The sequence below is a fragment of the Triturus cristatus genome, chromosome 4_1 (genome assembly GCF_964204655.1).
Source record: "Triturus cristatus chromosome 4_1, aTriCri1.1, whole genome shotgun sequence".
Taxonomy (NCBI): Eukaryota; Metazoa; Chordata; class Amphibia; order Caudata; family Salamandridae; genus Triturus; species Triturus cristatus.
Genome location: NC_140585.1, coordinates 510,750,763 through 510,774,049, shown reverse-complemented (window position 1 = coordinate 510,774,049; position 23,287 = coordinate 510,750,763).

Here is a 23,287-nt window from a genome sequence, read left to right as displayed (position 1 = left end):
AGGCCAGTTAAGGAGGCATTATTCACCAGTGACAGGGACTTTTGACAATCCATGTCCCTATACAAAGCTTTGAAACTCTGGCTTTCACTATTTTATGTTTATGCAACACCATGAACTTGGTCTTGTCAACATTGACTACCAAGCCATGGTCGTTGCAAAATATAATGAATCTGTCAAGGGCTCGTTGCAGACCAGATTGTGTTTTGGACAAAATGAAAGTGTCGTCCGCAAACATTAAAAGCGGAACCCTCGAACCAGCAAGAATAGGGGCATCCGTTGGATACTCAGTATAGTATGAGATCACATTATTTATGAACAGCGAGAAAAGGGTAGGGGCCAAAACACACCCCAGCCGAACTCCCTTGTTCACAAGGAAACAATCTGTTTTCTCACCCTGTTGTCCCCACCGAACCTGGGCGTAAGTAGACTCATGAAGCTTAATAATAAATGATAAAATCTCAGGGGGCATCCCAGCTTCCTTAAGTGTGTCCCACAACTTGGAGCGGGGCACTAAATCAAATGCATATTTAAGATCTATAAATGCTGCAAAAGAGTCCCCCCTGCTAAAACCACTGTATTACAATATATCATCATGAATCTAAAAACTTGATCAATAGTGCTAACGTGGGAGCGAAATCCTGCTTGATAGGTGGATAAAATTCCCTTATCATCCATCCACCTAATTACCCTACTTAGCACTAATCTAGCCACAATCTTTTGCAAAGTGTCTATAAGGCTTATAGGCCTATAATTACTTGGGCTGGCATGGTCCCCTTTTTTATAGATATGGATGATTTCTGCTCCACAGCAGGATTGTGGTATGGGGCCACCTCTAGCCAAACCATTGGCTAGAATAAGAATATATTTAAGCCAATTCTGCCTATCAGCTTTAAAAATATCCGCCGGGATACAATCCGGGCCCGGGGCCCTGCCTGCTGCGACACCATTCAAAACTCTCTCAATTTCCCCTAGATTAAAGGTTAGGACTGAATCAGAAATGGCTTGTGGGTAATGTCTAGGACTATCTATGGAAGATGAAAACTGAATCTGGTAATGCGCGATCCAAGCTTCTGGTGGAACATTATTAACTGGTACCGGCCCTATATCACCACTACCCCATTAAATTATTTGCCAGAACCAACAACAGTTTTTCCCATTACTTGCATGTAGCAAATCCTTCCATCTGTTTTCATCGAAGGACTTCTTTGCCCTTTGTTGGTTTTCTTTGTATTCAAACCTTGCTTTCCTAACCTACTAGGGTATTCCCAACCTAATAGCTTGGGAAAGGTACCTGAAAGCAAGCCTGCATTCCCCATCATACCATGTTGCTGATTTTTGAATCAGCTGCTTGTTAGGCCTTTTTTTGTAAAAACAGCTTTCAACTTTGCAAACAGGTCCTCATGGGCCTCTGTAAAGGCAGGGAGAGTGGCCTTCAAGATGAGAGAGGGCTAAGAGACTGTCTTCAAGGGTTGACTTTATCAAGGCCATGGTGCCCTCATCTTCTGAGACCTGTGCCCATTTTAATCTCCGGTGTTCTTGGGACATGATTACATCTGCCGTTGCGATTTCCGTTCCTACCCTCCGCAGTGGGTGGCCCTTTGTCTCTAGTGTCAATATCAAAGAATCATGGTCGCTCTGATCTGTGAAGAACCTCCATATCCCCTAACCTTGTCCATAATTCTAAATTAATAAAAAAGTAGTCAATCCTACTACTTCTTGACCCATTATTAAAAGTATGGGAACCTTCGCTATCCGATTTCGACCTCCCGTTAACAGCCCTGAGGCCCCTCTCCAAAGATAGGCTTTTTTATTGGAGGGCTGCCTCTGTCCATTTATTAATTGGGGGGAGCGTCAAGGATGGTATACCCCAACTCTCATCCTCATCACTGGTAAGACTTCCGTCATCTAATCCAAATGGCTCGAACGTACAGTTGAAATCACCAGCGATGACCCGATGACTTGTCCCTTTTAAAGATTTAATAAAAGAGTCCAGGCTAGAAATGGTTGATGAGGATTTCCCTCTCACCATCCCTCTTGCATAGACATTGACCAATACAAATTCAAGCTCATATTCACAGTATATTTTAATAGCCAAAATATCTGGATTATCAATCACTAGCTCTTCTACCTGAAAACCCACCTGATGTCTGGCCCAGATGATCAATCCCCCAGATGGTCTCCCTTTAGATCTTACGATTGCTGGTTTACCAAAGGCCACATAGCCTGGACGGAAAATTGTACTCAATGACCAAGTCTCCTGAAAGGCAATGATGTCATAGCTCTCCATAAAAGTTGACCAATCAGAGGAAATAGTCTTTGGTAGAAGGCCTGCAATATTCCAATATATTATACTTAGTAAGCTAGAGACTGTACCGCCTTCCCCTTCTATCGGTGACAGATGCCCAGTATTCCCCGTAGGGATAGATGCTATTAACTGAGGACTTAAGTCAACCATGGGGGGAAAAACGGACTGAATAACAGGGATCACTATCCCAGATAGCGCTACAGATGGTAGTCAGTCACAAGCATCTAGGCCGGACAGGGGGGCAAATCTATTAGCTAAGTTCAGGTCAAAAGATCTATGTATGGATGTATGGGGTATATATGAAACGCCCCCCTGTCGGTGTGGGATAGCTGGGTCTATAAAAGAACCCTAAGGGCAAAAGGGAGATTTTCCCATGATGAAGCCCTTAGTTTCTATTACCTAGAAGGTCCAAGAGAAATCTGACAACATGCTCATTATTAAAATTAGAAACAACACAATCACCCCCGTGCTTCCTGGAGTATCCTATCCATGCTGAACGCCTAGCCATTATCAACTGGTTACAAATATCCCGGTCCCATACCCCCACTTCCTTCAATTGAGTGGCAAGCCAGTGCATGGTTTTAGCCATTAACTGGTCAGTAGATTTGATCTGCTCAGCCTGTAGGGCCGGAACGTTTATCAAAACCACCACCAAAGGGGCGGCGGCTGGTGGGAGGTGTAAGGCTCGGGATCCTTCTGGGGCTGAACTGCAAGTCAATCTAGTGGACCTAGCAGGGGGGTCATGGCCATTTGACCCAGATACAGAACTGGCCTGATTTACAGGGTCATAGGTGGTGGTGGGGAGTTGTGCAGTGTCGCTTATTGTCCTTACACAAGATCTACTTCCCTCCCTCCTCGGAGTACTCGGGATAAACTGAGCAAGTTCACCAGACATATCCCCTGTCTCGCCCATATTACCACCCATTACCACAGCATCAGCATCAGAATCGATAGCTGCCACGCCATTACTCCTAAATGTTGGAAGCATTGGCCTTATTGTTGGTTGATTAGCGGGTGTGGGTTTAGGTGTTACAGGATTACACAGCTCGTTTATTATAATTACAGGAGACCGAACAATTTTAGCCAAAGAACCCTTGATTGTACAAAAATTGGACTTACCATTCAGCTCAAAGTTAGTTAGTCTCTCTTCAATCAATGTCAATCTTTCCAAGATTGGGGATAAGGATGTTAAAATTAAATTCCCCATTTTATTCCACATAGCTTCATATGCTTCGGGGGAGGGAACACCTACTAAGTCTGGGATCGGTCCACTTGAGGTAGCAGTCGGAGACTCTACTATAGATGGTGGTATGAGGGATGGGGTTCCTCCATTCTAATTTTGCATTTTTCTGCCTCTGGGGCCCCCCCGCTTCCTCTTCGTTGGAAGATCCGAGATAGGATTAAGAGATTGGTTTTGAGATTGAGGTACAGACCTTGTAACGATGCGTGGAAGGGCGTTGCTTGCTGTGTCCTTTTGTACCAACTCAGCAGATGACGGAATGTTAGAGGCTTCCGATGCAATGGATATATCCAATAGCACATTCGGGGACTGACTAACAGCTTCTGCCAACATGTGGGGGTTGGTGTCTGTGGCCAAACATCGTTCAGGAGTACGAGCAGACATCAAACCACCCAATGATGATCGTTTTTTAATGGAGGGGATCTAGGGATAGGCGACGCTCATGGGAGATAACCGAGCTAGCTCTAATTAAAAAATGGTCCACCGTCCCCGCCACGCTTCCACCAGGTGGCGTGCCTCTCCCTCTTCTCTCTCGCATATTCATCCTGGGCTGGGAACAATAACAGTAAGATTCCATAGTGTGGGTATCCTCGGGGAGACAAACAATAGACTAATACAGACTAACCTTAGCTGTAGATGGATTTAGAGGGGAGGCCCAGCCCGGCCTCACCCGGTCTCTAACGGGTCTGCCCTTGGCCCGGGCTTCGCCCGGTGCACACCCGCGCCAGTCCCGCGGAGTGGGAGCCGCACTGGCCTTTAAGCGCCTCCGGGCGCGAGAGAATGACGGCGCCTCCTGGCGCGCTGGTCAGCAGGGCGGTGTGGGAAGTGTAGTCCCGTAGTAAATAATAAAAAGCGGTTCTGCCTTGTCTTGAGCTTGAGGCAATTGTTTTTTATCTATCTGGTGACTTTAGTGATGACAGTGGAGAAATTTGTCCCGGTGTTTGTCTGGGTGTTTGGCATCTTCTCCGACAGAATGGGTGTTGTCAGCCTAGAATATGATGTTGATTTCAAGGAGTGGATGAAGCTGGCAAGTGAGGTCATGCAGACGTTGAACAGGGTGGGGCTGAGTGAGCATCCTTGTGCATACAGGCGGTTGACGGTGTCTGAGGTGAAGGGGGCCAGACGAACCAACTCAGGTGCGGCCTGTCAGGAGGGAGCAAATCTAATGAAGTGCTAGTCCTTATAGGCTGGCTATATGCAGTCATTGAATATGGATGGAGTGGAAGACGATGTTTAAGTTTGCAGAAAGCTTCACTTGGAGGAGGGATGCAGTGTCACCTCCATCCGTGATCATCTGGATGTCGTGTCCGGTGGCAATGAGGCTGCCCTGTGGTTGGGCCTGATTCGGAATTGAGTGTTGTTGTGTAGGTGGTTGTCTTTGAGGAGAGTGGCTAGGCATTTATTTATAATCTTTGCCATGGCTTTTGCCAGGTAAGGTAGCAGTGATAAGCTGCTAGTGTCATGCACAGTTCCTCGGAAGCGATGCTCTCAATGCCCACCTTCTGGCAGAACCACCTCTGAGTTTTATATTTCACCAGAGTGTCGATGTGGCCAAAGGAGGAGGTAGAGAAGAAGTCCAGAATTACAGCTCCTTATGTTAAATAACACAACATTCTTGACATTCTTGAATCAGAAGCTGTAACAGCTCTTCTTTACGCTTATTGTGAGTTCCCAAAACAAGCCTATATCCTAAGACAAATCTCTTCTCAGTGGGAGCTAGCAGTTAGTTCCCAATGTGTCTCTTGTGATATTGTTGATTGATCTCCTTTCACCAAAAACTAGGGCAGACCTAAACATTCCCCCCAACTCGTCATCTTACCAGAGTGCTTTATTTCCCCAATTCACCAGAAGACTTTCTGCTCAAGCGCCAGAAGGCTGTACCTCATCCAAACATCTGAAGAAGGTGAGCCGGGACTGAAAGCATGCAGTTAGAGAGCGTAGTGTCAGAAAACATGTGCAGCCTTGATCTGTGAGAAGACAGGAATAGCTCTCTGAAATTGAGAAAACGTCTTGTGTGTTTTGCTCCTCAGTGTGGCAGCTCCTTTCAAAACCAAACATGAATAGCAGCCACAGCTGGAAGGGCACAACATATTTAAATGGAGGTGCCCTCTCAGAAGGTGGTGCCCTCAAGCATGTTCCAGAAATTGCGCCTGCTGCCATAGGGAGCCAACACAGAAGTCATCAGCGTCAGCGCAAACAGATTAGTCATCAGGCTCAAAAGGTCATTTGAGCATAATCCAGATTTGACACCTGCTGCCAAGGGGAAACGACAAATGAGTCATCAGTGTTAGCACATACAAATGAGTAACATAGTAGAGTCTCTTACTAGCATGAGTATTAAAGCAAACAAAACAATGCTAATAAAGACATTACATATAATGACGATTTCATTGACACTGATGGTGCAGCTTTCAAAGCGGTCAGTGAGCATGGAGCATTTGGTAGCTCTGATTTGCTGATGGCAGCATCTGGGGTTGGGTTTGTAGCAGTTGTTGTGGGTGTCAACCTGACTTTTTACTGTCTCCATCTGCATTCAAATTGCTTTTAGTGACATTTGGTGAGCCTGAGCTCTCATGTACCAACTTGCTTGCGGTCTGGGTCTCATGGCTTTGTTAGCTTTGAGAGGAGCCAGGTGATATAAGAACATAATGCTTCATTAATGCATCCTGACTAGGGTTGGGTAGAACTCGTAGAGTTACATGAAAACTCAGTGAGATTCTGTGGAGTTCCACATGTGGGCAGAATTGCACGTCGCAAAAATGTTTTGCACCGGACGTTTGTTCCGCAGAGCAAAATCAGTATGAACTGCATTACGCAGCACCCGAGAGAGCCCGGCTTCTTTGCTGCCACTTGAGTAGATTTTCTACTCAAGCGGCAGCTTTAACACTGCGAATGGTCAAGACTGCTCACGAAAGCCTACATTGAGAAATTCTCGCTGGCTGCCTTCCTTACACCGGAAAATTATGCTAGGTGACGTCAATTCTCGCTTGCACTCGCTAACTTAGCATTGGCCACCTGAGCACGAGAAAAAAACTCACCATGCAGCTTTTGGAAGACTTTTGCAGGAACTCCGCATTGCAAACGGAATGCAGAGTGGGCAAACTGTGCCCGCAGAATGGAATTTATCGTCCACTCCTAATCCTGATATGTTAATCACAAGAGTTTAAAATCAACCCTTTGAGATTCCTTATACTTTTCCCCCAAAGAACTCCTATCTGCAACCATCAACGCCATCTATAGCAAAACTTCAATCATATTTCATAGGAAGCTAGCACTAGGCTACTCATGCCCTAATCTGCAGTTCTGCACAGATACAATGTTAACTGAATAATGGTGGCTATCATTGACCTGAAATACTTAAACGCCAAGAATCAGTGGCTCATGCATATCCATGAAATATGTCACGTTTTAAGACAGATCAACAACTCAGCACAGAATGGTGTTGGTTTGGGTGTATCATTAATATTTGCAACAACATAAAATTATCAATATTGTTGTTATAATCATTATCAAAACTATTGCTCGCGGTATGCTTGATTAATATTGCACGTAGTTTTTCTCAAAGACATATTATTGGTCCCCTTTTAGGTATTGTATCCTCCTATGATGCTGTTGACGAAATATATAGTCTAACAAAAATATTATGTCTAAAATAATGACTCCCAAAATATTGTGAAGGTAAGACTATAAAAGTAAGTACATGTTTACCATACTTAATTTTACATATATGTACCTTTAATGGGCACGTTGCATCATTTGAAATGCATGTGCTGCTGGATCAAAGCAAATCATTAACTTTTAGCATAATTTGATTTATGTTAGGCTTGATCCACAGTATACATCTAAAGTTTGGAATGTTCTTTACAACCTCCGGTTGCCCAATAATGTCCGATTGGAGATCTGTGTGTACATTCCTGGAGCAGGAAAGGATGCTTTTGCATGGCTGCACCTATACATTTTCAGTAGGACTAGTTATAAGCACAGGAAACCACTTTGTTTCATATGTCGTCTGGCACCCTATCCCTGCAGCTCTGCAGCACGTAGAGGACCACAGTATACAGAAGGATAGTTTATACAATTGTGTCATTACTGAAAACAGATCATGCTCAAAGAATACATTGTTGTTATTGTTTACGTTTGTTGAGGTCAGACCCAAGATCAAAGGGTATAGCAAGCAAGCTATGTGTAGGAGGTGAGAGTCAGATAATTTGAACAGACAGAAAGCACCATCTCATTAAGAAGTGCCCTCATTAATATCATATGTAATTCATGGACTTTGTGATCTTATTTTCAAATGAACTGAACAGTGGTGCTCATTAATTCTTCATTTTGTTTTGCAGTTTTCCTACTGCTGATGAAAGGAAGGTTATTGTTTGGCCCTGCTCTCAAGATAAGGCAAAAGCAGCAGGGCGGCTTTTGATCTGAAACTAGTAGGAAGGCAAATGATTGGTAGAAAACAATACACATATCACAAGGTCTTAGAATTACTATATATATTAAAAAGACAAAATGTATTAAACGGGGCTAAATACCTGATCGGTGAGACCCGAGTAATAATTACAGATAGTGAATGAGTAGAGTCTCAAATGCAGACTAGTTCATACTTACATACATTACTAATATATGATCTAAAAAGCATAATGCACCAACCTTTTACGTAACTAATAGTTGTTGATACAATCATATCTGTATTTAATCTTTAAATATCACAGTATTCCACCATTTAATTTGTTACTTACTCATCTTCAAATATCACAGTATTCCACCATTTAATTAGTTACTTACCATTAGTTTCTTGTGGCATTTTCATAATTGTTCAGCATCACGTCCCTACGTCAAGAGTATCCGTTCTTCAGGGGTGATGTAGGCTCATGAGTACGTGCTAAAACAGGTGAAATTAGCACTTACTCCCATTAGCAGCTGAGAGTAAATTGCACTTCTTTGGTTTTTTTCACAACCTGCCAACTAAACTCAGAGCCAGTGAACAAGAGCAGTTTCACCGTCATGGCTCCCTCCGGCATACAGGTTGAGCCTCACCTGGCTTTGAGAATGGACGTTGAATGGCCGGAGTCATTAGAGTTTGAATTTAGCGCACTTAACTCAGATCTCCTGGAAAATGCAGCCTCCACCAATTGGCTGCTGGGGGCTCGCCTGGGGGGCTGTAGGGACAAAAGATACCGCCATATAAGCCGGAATCGACATTATTGCCTCCGTGTCTGCAGCTGGATTGCCCTTGCTGCCCTCCTTTTCTGGCCCAACTTCCAGTTTTTACCCAGGCTCTTGTTTGCCTCCTAATTGCCCAGTTATCATCCGCTGCCATTGTACCTCACCACGCCAACATCCCTGTTGCCCATTCCTTAGCCAGATCATCTTGGCGATGGCAGTCTGGTGCAAGCACCTACAAGGAAGATTTCTTTGTTAGGTGGGCTGGACTCAGAGCTAAATTTATAAAAAACGTAAGTGTCAGGGCGCTTCTCAGAAGGCCACTGCATCCTGCACCACCCATTCCCTGCCAATGGTAGTACCAACATAACACCTAAGCATCGTTCTCCTACAAGTGTGACAATTCAGACTATTTCAGGCCAGACTATATAATGGCATGAGAGGCTAGTATTATTTGTTTTCAATGAATATAATAAACATGGTTGTTGTGCTCATCTCAAAATTAAAAAATGACAGTGCCACCAAGTGGTGGACTGTCACTAGATTCTGTGATCACAATTAAGTGCCTGTGTCGAGCACCGGAAACCACTGTCATAAATTCAGCACTGGCCAGTTTATGGCTTGCACATCAGTGATGATCCAGCAATGGAGGACAGGACCTTTCAGCCTTGATGGCAGTGGAAGGAGAGAGAGACTTTGCTTGGGTCTCTCCTTGGCTCTGGGGTGGTGCTGGGTTGTCTGATTTTGCAGTAGCAGTGCCGCCAGACCAGTATTATGGTATCATTTTTAGCGCATAACTGTAATTGTTGAACTTGGGAAGCCTAGTGATGTTGGGGGCTTATTGCAGCTATTTGTCCTAATGGTGTATTTTATCTCAGTAATGCAGCAGGAACTGGTTATACCAGGGATGGGTGCTCTATTGTTTGATTAGTAAACTCGCATAATTTGTGTGGCCAGGTATTTGCATGCTGTTTTCTGGTAGCCGCCCAGGGTTCGATCCAGGTATACTTCTGGCTTGCAATTTTATCTGTGAGTGCATGGCAATACTGTGTATATCAGCGGTGCGGGTGAGCATTTTATATGTCTAGTGGTTTTCCAGAACGCACATTCTCTGTAGCACATTTATCCCCAGAGGCCATATTAAAACAGGGATTGTTTGTCTTACAAAATGCCTACAAAACCAAATAAAAAAGAAGGTAGGGGCGTGGAATAGAAACATGGAGTCAGTAATTAGACACCACAATTCTATTGAGACATTACTATCTTTACTCCAGCCCCTTCATGGTGTCCCGGCACAAGCTGGGCCTTACCTGAAGTCAGTAGCTATCCCAGAACTTGCCCCCTCGACTTCTGTAAGAGCATAGGAATGAACCAAGAGGACTGGGTGTTCCACCTATAGTGGCATTTCCGCCTTTGCCTAAGCATGCAAAAATGGAACACCCGGGGGATGGAGGTCAAAAGCAATAGATTTCCACACATTTGCACCACAGAATCCCAAGTCAGGTCACAACCAGTCTCCCCAGTCTGAAGTCTTAACAGCAGCAAAGAAGCTAATGGAAGAGTCTTCTGATAAACAGACATATACTGCTATGGGGCAACACAGGGGCAATGGACTGCACAGGCGTACCCCAGATAGAGCTTACAATACAAGTCCCCAATACTTCTCGGACAGCGTCCCCAACAGATCACCCTGTGCTCAAAACAGCCATAACCTTGGGTTGTGCAAAGAACTAGTAGTGTGCATAATCAGGTACTGGCCCCGGGCATGACATGTGTCTGAATAATGAAGGGCAAGACCACAAAAAGAGCATATTTTGATCTTTTATTAACTCACTTTCTTAAAACCAGTTTCAGAGGACCCAAAATACTCCAAAGAGTGTGCACACATGCAAAAAAAAAAACAAGGTTGAGAAGACTCTAAATGATTGGATCAAGTCTGGTGGCCCATAGTATCCTTGCTAGGCAATCAATCATGATACATAGTTGCAGAAGTCATTACGTGTTGGAATTCCTAATATCGGCTCTTCTGTGAAGTCAAGTAAAGGCATCTCAGAAACAGAAAAGTATATCGCATCACACTCACACATCTATAAACTTGCAAACGAGTCACCCATTAGGATTGTGAACTATTTGCATGCGTTTCGAGTCATATTTTAGGATTGTAACCTCTGTTGCACTTTAGTTTCACAAAAAATTACCAGTGTGGGTCATCATGAGCTATTTTCTGTTGTACAATTTAGTGGAATTATGTTGGCACAGAATTATTGTTGCATTGCATTTTGATATCAATACATGTACACATATAATAACCAAGAGCGTAAGCTAAACATACAACAGAAGAAATACCTTTCATGTTACAGTTCTCATCTTACCACTTTCAAAGTAAACAAAGCACTGAAAGCTATTTCCTCATATCAATGGTACAACATATTATAAACCTAAGTGTGAATCACAGTTACTATATCAACCTTAATTGGATTTCAGCCCAGAAGAATAATTGAATTTCAATTCATATTGTAGAGTGGAAATAGAGTCGGCAACCATATCATTGACAATATAGAAAGTTAAAACTCCAATATTCAAACTATAATCATGGAAAAAATCTTTACTTTTACATATCAATGCTTCTTCAGTGCAGACTAAGCTCAGGTGTGCAACCAGGTGGTGTGGCAAAAACCAGTTTCTCTAAGTCTCTCCCTCTTATCCCATTCTCTTTTGCTTGGGCTTATGGTAAACCTAAATGATGGCAGTGTGAGGTTAGCTTAGTTTTGGAGAGGTGTGAAAGCTATCATTACTTTTGTTGCATGTGGATTGCTAGGTTAGTGCCTCTTGACACACACAATAGATTTTCTCAGCATCAGTTTTCAGACATTGCCATTGCTGGAGAGTGAACCAGTGATGGCTGAGGCACATACATGGGGCAGGGCATCGGCAACCTATCAGGGTCTGGCATACAACACTTGTTCTCCCCATATTTCAGGTTTGTTCAATTTCTTATTTCCCTTTCTTTGCTTCCCATTTAGGAAATATGATTTGTTGCCTTGTACCTTTACTTTGCAACTCCCCTTGGAAGATACGTTCTGGTTACCAATATATGTGTATTCCACTTTCAAGAATGTATCTAAGTTTCCAGGGAGGCTAGTCACTGCAGCAACTGGGGAGAAGCCTTACACCAGTTTAAATACTCTATGTTATACACCTTGAAAAGACATTACTTTTAATGCGATGTTCCCTTTCAAAGGCATTGTTAGCATGAGTGTTATTCCCAACTGAGTCATCCCAAGAGTGCAATCTCTCTCTTCCTTTCTGTTTTCCCCAGTTGGCATTATGATCGACGAATAGTGTAATTTTTGGTCTTGTCCAGGGTTAATAGAATGATTGAGATTGACTTTGAGTTCACCTGCTTTCTTCAATTGTAAACTCCAATAACCAGCATAACCTTTTGAACTATGCCACTCTTATTAGAAAAGATTATGCGATCTGTAGTTTATCCTTGGTCTGCATAGCTGAAAAAGAGACCAAAATCCTAAAATCTTATAAATCCTCTTCTCTTCCAAAATTTTTCTCCACCGCCAAGGTGGATCAACTGGGATTACTGACCCTCATCACACAACTTAGAAACACAAACCGCACAGAAGAAACCATATCTTATTAGCTAAAATGTGGTCACCACTACACTAATGAAGAAACAGCCTCACTCCTGGCAAATATGCATGTCAATTTCTCTCATGATTGCATTTAGTTCATAACATACATTCCACTTGGAACAAAAATATTTACTCGGCAGAAGGAGAACATGGCGGCTGCTGCCTAAGCTGGTCGCTTGCACGCCGGAGGCACCCGCACCTATATCACTATGAGAATATCTGCTTTCTCCCAATACTGATAAAATGAATGGATCCTAAGGACCCCCCCCCCCCGCAAGCAATTCTTACCTCTTTTCAGGATATGTGCAATCTTATTACCCTAGTAGGATATTGTTGACCAAACTGGGACGATCTGGCACCCTTAAAGACAGTTTTTGCAAAATATGCTAGACTACCCAGATCCCATAATTATGGCTGGTGATTTTAATATTGTACAAGATCCCAAGTTGGATAAAACTCCAAACAGCAGAGCTGTGGTAGCATCTAAATCGTGTGCATTTTTACATTCAATGATGAAGCAGATAGGGTTAAGTGATATCTGGAGAGACAGATCTGGCCTTCAGATGGGAGTTTCCTTTAACAACGGGAAATACAGACATAAATCTAGAATAAACTATGTCCTGGTTAGTCTTAGTCTAAGGGAGAAAATACAGGAAATTGGATATCTGACGGCTCACTTGTCAGACCACCCAGGGGTGTATCTGGACCTAGACTTAAAAAGTAGGAAGGTCAAGAGAGTCTGGACTCTGGACCAAATGCTTCTCCAGGACTCAGAAGAAATGAATTACTTGTCTCTTGTGATAAAGGAATTTGTAAGTCTAAATGTAGGGACAGCCTCCACCCCAATAGTCTGGGACACCTTGAAGGCTTATTTAAGGGGGAAAATCACCGGCAGACTATGCTTTAGAATTAGGAGGTACAGGGAGGAGGTTGCCCAAATAGAAACAGATATGAAGACCGTACAGGTGGATATGTGGTGTACTGGGGAAGAGGAGAAGAGGCAAGGAGACAGGGATAAATTGAAGAAACTGAAGGAACAGCTTGATGCTATCCCACAAATGAGCAAAGCAATGGGAGGCAAGCAAGTTGGCTCACTTTTAGTATGGGGAGTGGGCAGGGAGATTGTTGGCCTGGAAATCAAAAACAGACAGAACCCGCAATGCGATTGGAGAAATAGAGGATGGTGAGAGTAAGGCCAAACTGACTACTGACGCAGAAATAGAGGCAGCTTTTTTTAACTTCTTCCAGAAACTTTATACGGAAGATAGTATTTTCAACAAACATGAAGTTGAGGAATAGCTGAGCTTGAGTACACTTAAACCTCTAGACACATCGCAGCAGTACATCCTAGAGCAGGAAATATACCAGGAGGAGGTTAAGGGAGCTATACTTTCAAGTAAAGGAAAAAAGGCGTCAGGACAAGATGGTTAGCCAACTGAGCTGTATAACAACTTGGACGATATTTTAATTCCAGCTATGACCTTGCTCTTCAATGAGATCTTAAGTAATGCGGTAAAAATACCTGACTCCTGCGGTGAGGCTACGATCACCTTAATCCTAAAGCCAGGTGAAAATCCAGCCAATTGTGAGTCATACAGACCCATATCACTGCTTAACCCTGATTATAAAATCTTCACTAAAGTCCTAGCTAATAGACTGGGCACAGTAGCAGAGGAAATGATACATTCTGACCAGAAGGGTTTTGTCAAAGGTAGAAATTTGTATGAACTCACATACGGTCTATCTTCAATGTACTCGCTCCCTCTGGCAGTTCTGACTCTGGACGCCACAAAGGCCTTTTATGGAGTTAAATGGGTGTACCTGGCAGTTGTGTTAGAAAAATACAACTTTGGTAAGAACTTCCGCAGAGCTGTCCAGTTGATCTATCAAGATCCATTAGCCAAAATGTTGGTCAACGATAACCTAACTAAATCTTTTAAAATTACCCAGGGTAATAGACAGAGTTGTCCCTTATCCCCCCTTCTCTTCAATCTCTATATTGAGCCGTTTTCTCAGAAGCTCAGAGATGAGGTAAACATTCCACCTTTTAGGTACGAAGGGTGGGAGAGAAAAATAGCCTTATACGCTGAGGATATACTGTTTTTTTCATCAGATCTCTCAGCTACCCTTCCAGCCGTCTTAAAGCATGCAGTGGAGTCTGGGAAGTTGTCAGGGTCGAGGTTAACACAGGGAAGATGGACCTTATGTCATGGAATTTAGAGGAAAATCACCTTTCTTTTCAATGCAATCCCTTTACATATTGGCAAGCCCTTATCGATAAACTCCAGGAGGCTATAAATTCCTTTACTTGGGCCTATAAATGAACTAGAATTGCTTGGAAGAAGCTGAGAAGCAGGAGGGAGAAGGGAGGATAATCCCTCACGAACCTATAGTACTATGCTTGGGCATTCCAACTGACCCACTCCAGAATGCTGTTAAAATCCCCAGACTCTTCTGGGGTAGGGTTTATGTTTTCAGCTATGTTGAAGGGGACCAAATTGGGCAAGGAGGGCTGCATGTTTAAGTATGGGGACCCCAAGTTCTTTAAAAAAGTAAGGCTAAAGGTGCTACAGGCCACTGCCAGAATATGGGCAAGCATTAGACGGTTGACAGACTTAGCTATTTCTCCAGTCTCACCCCCTTTGGGACTCTCCCGGAACACCGGATTGTCTGAAAGACAAACTAGTGCAGCCAATATGAGATGCTGGGCTTAGGGTAAGGGGGGACCTTTCTCAGGAGGGTACTATTCAACTATGGTTAACATTACATGCCACTCTGGAGGGGGGAGATCTCCAAGTTTAAGTATATCCTACTGAAAAGCTGGGCCCAACAATTGAAGACTCCAATTGGTGCAGGCAACTCTCTAGAGAAGCACTTGGTGGTAAAACCCCCGGGGAAAAAAGAGGTTTCCATGTGGTATTGGGAAATTTAAGACGCAATCGACGGAGATTTCAGATGGAGATTTCAGGCGGATATTTCAGACGGTCTGAAGAACTGTTGGGTGCCTGCCTGCCGGGAGCACCCTGAGAACAACTTCGTCAAGTATCATTGAGCAAACTTTTCCTCACTGTTAAGCCAGCCTGGTTAAGGGGGAACCATCTTTTTTCTATCCACAGGGCTTACCTAACTCCTCAAAAGCTGTCAAAGATTACAAAAAGGCCCCTTGTAAAATGTAAGAAGTGCGACCTGGATAGAGCTTCTGACATCCATATGTTCCAAAAATGTCCGGCAATTATCTACTTCTGGATGATGGTATTTAACACCATTTCGAGCATCCTTGGGTTCCAAGTTAAGGTAAGTCTCTCTATGATTATCTTCAGAATCTCCAATGAAGTCACAGGCCCTGCGAGAGCTTTCCTCTTTTATGCTATACTTCTAGCAGGAAGGGAAGATTGTTGTAGATGGGTGGAATGTTCTCCTCCCCAGCACTCGGACTGGTTAGAATCAGTAATCTCAGTCTGAGGGGGAATCAATGTAAGAGGAAGAAAACCCTATGGAATTCCCTATTGAGATGGCTTGACACAGATGCTGGAGTAAACTGAGCAGGACTTCTTCCCCTACATCTATAAATCTTTGCCCTCTGATTATACCTCTCTGGATCTCTCTAGACTGCGATACCCACCCCCCGTTTTCTGTTCCCTAGGGCATATCAGCAGGTGCCGAATTATATCAGACGAAATTTGAGAGTGACTTTTCCCATTTGGGGCAGTACCTTCCAATACATAGGTGTACCTGCAGGGGGGGAAATGTTTTTATCCCCCACACCTGTTTCAAGGGCGTGATGGGTACTGATGTTAGAAGTGGTCATTGGGGTCAGAGGTGAATGAGGACAAAAAAAACTGTAAACAAATTTAAAAAAAATAATTATCTTCTCGGCAGCTTAAAATGAAATAAATGCCCCTCAACGGAATAAAATCCACACTACCCACACTGTGAAACAAGCATTTGCAATGCAATAGGTCTCACATTTGCGAGAGTTTAAGCTATTAGTATTGTAATTGACAATGCATTGATTTATATTTTAAAATCCGAAACATAAATAAAAGGCATTATCATTTACAATGCTAATAGCTTAAACTAGCATACCTTGTGAATAAAACAGTCTTGATCCTGTAACAACAAGAATTAGTATACTCAGAAGAACGCACCTTTGACAATGTTCTTTTTTTATAATGTTTTATAAAATTTTAAAATGCAAGCACATGCCCTCTTATCATAAAAGAAAAGGCATTCCAAGTAGAATGCCAATACAAGTACGTTTGGACATTTGGGGATTTTTATATATTCATTTACTATTGCAAGGTGGCCAACATGTTTTTTGCAGTAGTTATTTAAAATATTATTTCACAGGATTCCTCAGAAACTAAAAGAAGAGAGCAGGTCAGATACAGTGTGCAGCTATTTCATCTCGCAAGATTAATATAAAAATGAAGAGGGGAGCGAGATGTCATTTGATGCCTTTCAGGCGCGCTGAGTGTAAACAAAGGACGTTGTGCTAGCAGGAAGAGAAACTCAATGAAGAAAATAGTGCTTACAAGACTAAATAACACGTACCGTGTAACAACCGAAGTAAAGGGGCCAGTAGGTTAAAAATGAAGAAAAGGCGGTACAAAGGATGAACTAACAAACCGATTACTTAATCGGAAGCCGGCATTTATGTAGGACTAACACAGAAGACAATGACAAATATGGGCGGAGACTCGCTGCCTGAGGCTTGACCTTAAAAGTTTGTGACGACTTTTGAGCAAGGCCAAGAACGTCCATAGATCATAGTAGACCTTTCTCCAAACTTCAACACCATTCCTATAACTAATTATTGCACTCAATCAAAATGAAGATGAGCTATGAATTCTCTGTACTGCGGTGGTCAAGTTCTTTTTCTGTGGCCATGCACAGCTGGTCACACTTTCTGCCTTTGTTCCATTGGCCTCAGTCTTAAAATACAGGGTAACCAATCGCTGTTTTTGATGCTAATCAATTCAATGCCTTGCTGCTTCAATTGTGATAATATTAAAGACGTTGAATGTTGACTACTATAAATAGGCAGGTGTTGTTTTGATCTACCTCAAACTCTAAAAGTGGAATTGGGGACCAGCAGCATATAGCTATCTAATGCCAGGGAAAGATGCACCTTAAATGGGCCTCCTGAAATGCTTCAAAGATCTATGGACTTCTCAAGGAACAAATCAACCCTTCAGTTGTCCTTTTAAAGTGGCCTCCAATTATGCCCCCTCTTCCATTATCCAAATAGACAGTTCTACAGGCTCAGTGCTCATTTGTGATTGCTATTCAGCCTTCATCTACAAGTCAAGTATATGACTGTGAATATGTTTTATCACCTTTTCCTCTTGTGAGATATCCTGCCTAAACTGCTTCTATTAATGGATCATTCTAGTCATCCTAGGACATGTTGCTCTTGATTGGTATAATGTGAACAATAGAAATATCTGTGAAGACGATGAATAGGAGTGTAGACGGTGCATAACTATCCAGCTCTAGTCATTTTTAGTCCCACATTAACTAGATGAACCAGGTCAATAGGAAGACTAGGTAATTGGACAACTTAGGCCCAATTACAAATGATCCCAATTACAAATGTTCAAGAGTTCGCATAGGTATGAGAAAAAGAATGCAGGAATCAATGTTTTATTCTGATTACTGTGGGTTCTTCCACATTTTTAGCCACCCAGCTTTCAGTAGGTGATGAAATATCAAGCGCTGAAAGCCTAAAAGATGCCTTGTTCCAGTAAAAGCTATTCAGGCAGTAACCTCTGGTACAGGTCGATTCAAATTCACCAGTTTTCTTGTAATGTCCAATTAGGTGGTTTACTGATCTCATGCGACCCGAAATGAACTATTGTTACCTGGTAGATTTTTTTCTGTTTGTCGTAGAAATTAATATCTTAGAAGGAGACACCATTGAGTGTCAGTTAAATTTACCAACTGAACTGGTAGATGCTACTGTGGATCGCTCTGAGGGCACAACATGTGCACATATTGTCACAGAGCTGACTTGTATCTGCAGTCAGCAATGGCCATTGATCTTGTGACTTCTGATATTGGCATAATGCTTTCTGTGTGCAGGGCAACACAATTATCTTTCAGTTCTCTCAAAAAAAATGTGTTCAATGAAACATAACTTGCTTTGCTATGATGGATGATCTGCATCTGTATTTTCATGACCCCCAGAATTAATTATAATGAGTTTTCTAGCTTAACTTCTTATAAAGTGTCACCTGAGCAGCCGACAGAGACAGCTTTATTCTGAATTCGATGTGCTACACGATCTGACATTAGCAAAAGGACGTGCTCTATATCCAGCTATGCCCACCTATAAAAAAATAATCAGGATATTCAAATAATCCATGGAAACCCTTTACTTTATTAAGCAACTCAAATTCTGAAGCTAGGTCAGTTCAAGGACACCTGAAATTCAAAATAATTGCTATATATGCAAAAAACATTATAGAAGTAGTGTGTCAAACATCAGAGGGTATCTTTAGACATTTAACATGCAAGGTATGAGTTGACAAGTATATAGTTACAGCTGCCATTTTATTAGAAATGTTTGAGGATGTGGGCTTATTTTACTTATGTTTTTCGAAGAAACACTTCATCGAGAAAATGTTTTAGTAAAGACTTGATGGTTCATATATAGTTTGGCACATGAGGACAAAACCCCAACATTTGGTGGCTATCACTTCTGCCCCACTCAGAATGTGTGACAGTGTATAGCTGCCTCCACCAAATTCTAAATGACCCCCGTTGCATGATGAGCAATGTAGAGATACCTAGTGTGAATGAAAATCTTAACTTTTTTAATAAGACCAAATCAATGCATCTCATGGGTAAATTAGGATCTATATCACATGGTGTATACACAATGGGCCCATTTAGAGTGTGGTAATAAATTATGGTAAACTACCAATATTGTACATCTTCCATCCATTCATAGGGGACTTGACCTGGCAATTCAGGTTGGGCTATTCCCATTAAAGCAGGACCCAGGAAGATCTGCCTATGGCTGGTCTCTTTCTGATGTGCAATAGTGGGTGGTAAACCATGGACTGGAATATGGCAATTGCCCATAGCTCGGAGTTTTAAAAACAACCAACCAATTAACTTTGTGTTTTGCACACCTTCTGTACTGCCATAAATCACATCAGAGACAAAATTTGGCATAGTTCAAGGTTGTTAAATAGTCATTAATGCTGGTTTAGTAATAGATCTGTTTTAGAATGCTGGTTTAATAGATTTGCTTTTCCGCAAAGCCTTAACGACCTGGCCTTTTTCTCAGACCTCGGTATGAGCATGTCTTTCTAACTGCACCCCCAGTTTCTGCATTCAGCGCCTTGACGCCCTTAGGCTAAGGCCGCGCTCTACAAATGTTATATTCATTCATTCATTCAGATCAAACATGGTAAGGAATAAGACTGACAAAAAGATAAACTCACAGCTTTGCATGATCAAGTAGTGTGTCTTATACCACTAGATGTTTGAAGACGTATCTATCTGCCATGAAATGTCATATATTTTCATGCTCTGGCTGTGATTTGCAAAGTTCTTATTTTTCATTCATTGCTGAATTTTGGGGATGTACTGTGCGTCCATGTACTATATCACATTATTACATTTCCTGCAGAGGAACAACGAGGTCCCTCAACATGACGGCCAGTTGTTATTTTATGTGCACAAATGGCGGGCTAAGAAGACTTTTTTATTTGTTGGTGCAATGTTGAATTGAGTTGTAATGTTGACATGATGATATACCAATATTAAGGCATGCTGAAGGCAAGTAATTGATATTTTAATTTGTTGAGAGGAAGAGATATGACGAGAATGTGAGTAACTGGAGACCACGTGTTGCCCTGTAAATTTTGGCAAAAGATTAATTAATTTTATCCTGAGGTGAGTTTCAGATTATCAGCAGTAAACAGCGAAAAGAAAGTTGTTAGAGGTAACTGGGTTTACATTTCTGAGAAGTAACAGAGGAATGTGAATGACTGCCAAGTTGGGCATAGTAATTATCCACACTGAATAGTATGGGGGACATAGGTTAGGGTCTGTCGCGCACTTCAAGTGAAAGTGCATATTATGTAGGGGTGCTCCAAAGTGGGAGAGGATGTGGCAGTATGGCTAGACCTGCTGACTTTGGAACTGGGGAACCAGGTTCGAGTCCAGATGTCAGCTCAGCATCCTGTGATTCTGGAAAAATCACTTAACCCTCCCCCACACCCACCTGAAAATGAATCCGACCTTGTTCAATGTAACTGGTGCTCCTGTAAAGCACTTGAATGCCCTTGTTCTAAGTTTGCGCTATATAAAAATACTGCAGAAAAAAGTTTGCATCTGTAGCCGGAAGTGACACGGCAGATTTAAGGATGCTGTCCAGCTTGTTAACTGAAAGGAAGAAGGAATTGGGGAATAAGTTGCTCAGATGTAGTGAAAAGTGCTTGTTTGTGTCTGCCCATGTTGTGTGCATCACAACACTTTGGCGGGCAGGGGCTGACCGCAGCACACCCCTCCCCACATGACCTTGTTAGGCTGGGGAAGATTTCATTTCAAGACAAATGAGGTGGAGACGGGGACAAGAAAAGGGCACTAACTGGAGTGGGCTAGGACTGTGGGGGCATATATACCAGCCGCTTCACACCCTCTCTCTCATGGCTGATTTACAGGGGAGAGGGCATGGCTTGACGTTGAAGGAGACGGCCACACTATAACGGAGCTCTGCTGAGGTCAGGGAGACAATGTGCTGGCTCTCCACAAAGATGTTGCAAATAACGGAAAAACTAATCATATAACAAGGTGACTCGTGGTGTCTGTATTAAATAGATTTGTGGCACCTGGGGGTGAGGTCATTGATTTGCTCCTCTTCACATCAAAGTAGTGTGGCTGAGGAGAGCGGCGGCCGCCATTTTCCTCACAACCCCTTCTGAAACAGACATGGCCGCATATGCATAGCATTTATCATTGAGGAGGAAATGATTTGACAAATGTGTGGAACTGTAATATAATTGAATAATGATGATATACCAGACCTGTGGAGCCATCTTATACATTTCTGTGGCGCAGTTTCATTTTATTTCAGGATGTGGTGGCACAATGTAAACATAGCAACCACCATTATATTTATTGCTATTTTTGGATACGTCATAGGTCTTTTTCTTGCTGGTCTAGTTTCCACAGATTACTCTTAATTACCACTGCAGCCTGTAGTTGTTTCTGGCATTTTTGTGGGCCCAAACATCGTATTATTTCTGGTTTCCTCAGTCATCATGTGGGTCATACTAAGGGCATCTTTCAAATCTGCCTCAATACCTAGACATTTATTGTCTGCAATCCTTCTGCCATCTTCTCAGCTGGATTTTGTGTCAGCATGGAGGGCAACTATCATACCTTCCTCTATAGCTATCTCTTCTGTCAAACATGTAGGGAAAAGTGGTAAATCTTCCTCTAATATAATGTATAAGCGAGTTAAAAAAATATTCTCCCTCTCTGGTTAAATCGACTGCCCCGATTTCCATGGAGCTTCTGCTGGAAGAGATTAGAGCACTCAAACCCTTTATGAAGGAAACATAGGAGCTTCAGAAGCTCTATGATAAATGGACTCTAATTGAATATAGAGTCACTGAAATGGAACGAAGAGTTATTGACTGACAAGCTGTTGCTCAACAAGTTCTTCTTCAAACTGAAGAAGCACATCTCAAGAAACATGCTGAGGAACTTGAAAATCGCAATCATAGAAACAACCTGCGCATTTATGGACTAGTAGAAAGGCTAGAAGGGTCAGGTCCTATCCTATTCTTGACTTAGATACCAAACTAAGGGCCTGCTTTTGAATTTGGAAGTCCAATGGACCGGCAAACCCACGGTGGGGATTTCCCATGCTACATCTTCAACAAACATCCACTGTTTTTGGGTGAATATCTCTGTGGAATAAACTGTGGAATAAAATACGTAAAGCATCTAGAGCAGCGAATAGCGTTGAGACACTCTTTTTCAAAATATCATCAAAATACTTTGTTGGGTCATTATGACCTTAAAAGTGCAAGTGCAAGTGCAAGCAATACAAAAGGTTCACTTATTACCAGTGTAGCAACAATACAATTTTAGACAAGATTGGATATCAAATTAAAAACAGCATCTTGATGTGGATATTTAAAACAATTATAAAAAAAATAATAATCATACTAAATATTGTTGGGTAAAAACCCACAAAGGGTTACAAGGAAAGTGCAAATGCAAAATAATGCAAGAGTACAATATAGCAGGTTTGGCAATAGTTCATTCATAGCTTAGCTGCAGATAGACCATCGAGTTGCTCCAACTAGCTAAACGACTAAGAGCAATTAAAACTGGGAATTTAAAAAATAGAAAGTTGTTAAAAACTAGTTAAAATAGTTACAAATGGTTCATTGGAGCCTGTTTTATCTCTTCTTTAGCACATGACGCCTGATAATCCACATTTTCCCTAAAAATGTTGCCACTGGGCAGACTATTAATGGCCTGAGATCTGTTTTTAAAATACAAAAAGCCATTTGATGGCATCAAGTTCCTACCAGCCTATAGACAGGAGCTAACCAATTGGATCTTGGGGTAGTGTATAAAGGGCACACGAAAAAGATGTGTTTAACCGTCTCAAGAGACCCGGGGCAACCTGGACAGTGCTGTGCAGCCTCAGTGGATCGCTGCCAAACCACTGTGAATGAATTCACAGGGAGGCAGCTGAATCTAAATTGTATGTAGAGCTTCCTGTCTTGTGGTATTGAATTTACCTCTTGATATTGTTCATATACACCTAGCCACTTAAACTCCATAAACTCTAGTGATAAAGGCCAGCCGAGGTTTGGGAAGCAGTTGTCTGTGCCACCCAATTCCAGTAATGAGTCTTTATAACTTCTCTGCTTGGCAAGAGGCTAGGATCTGCAG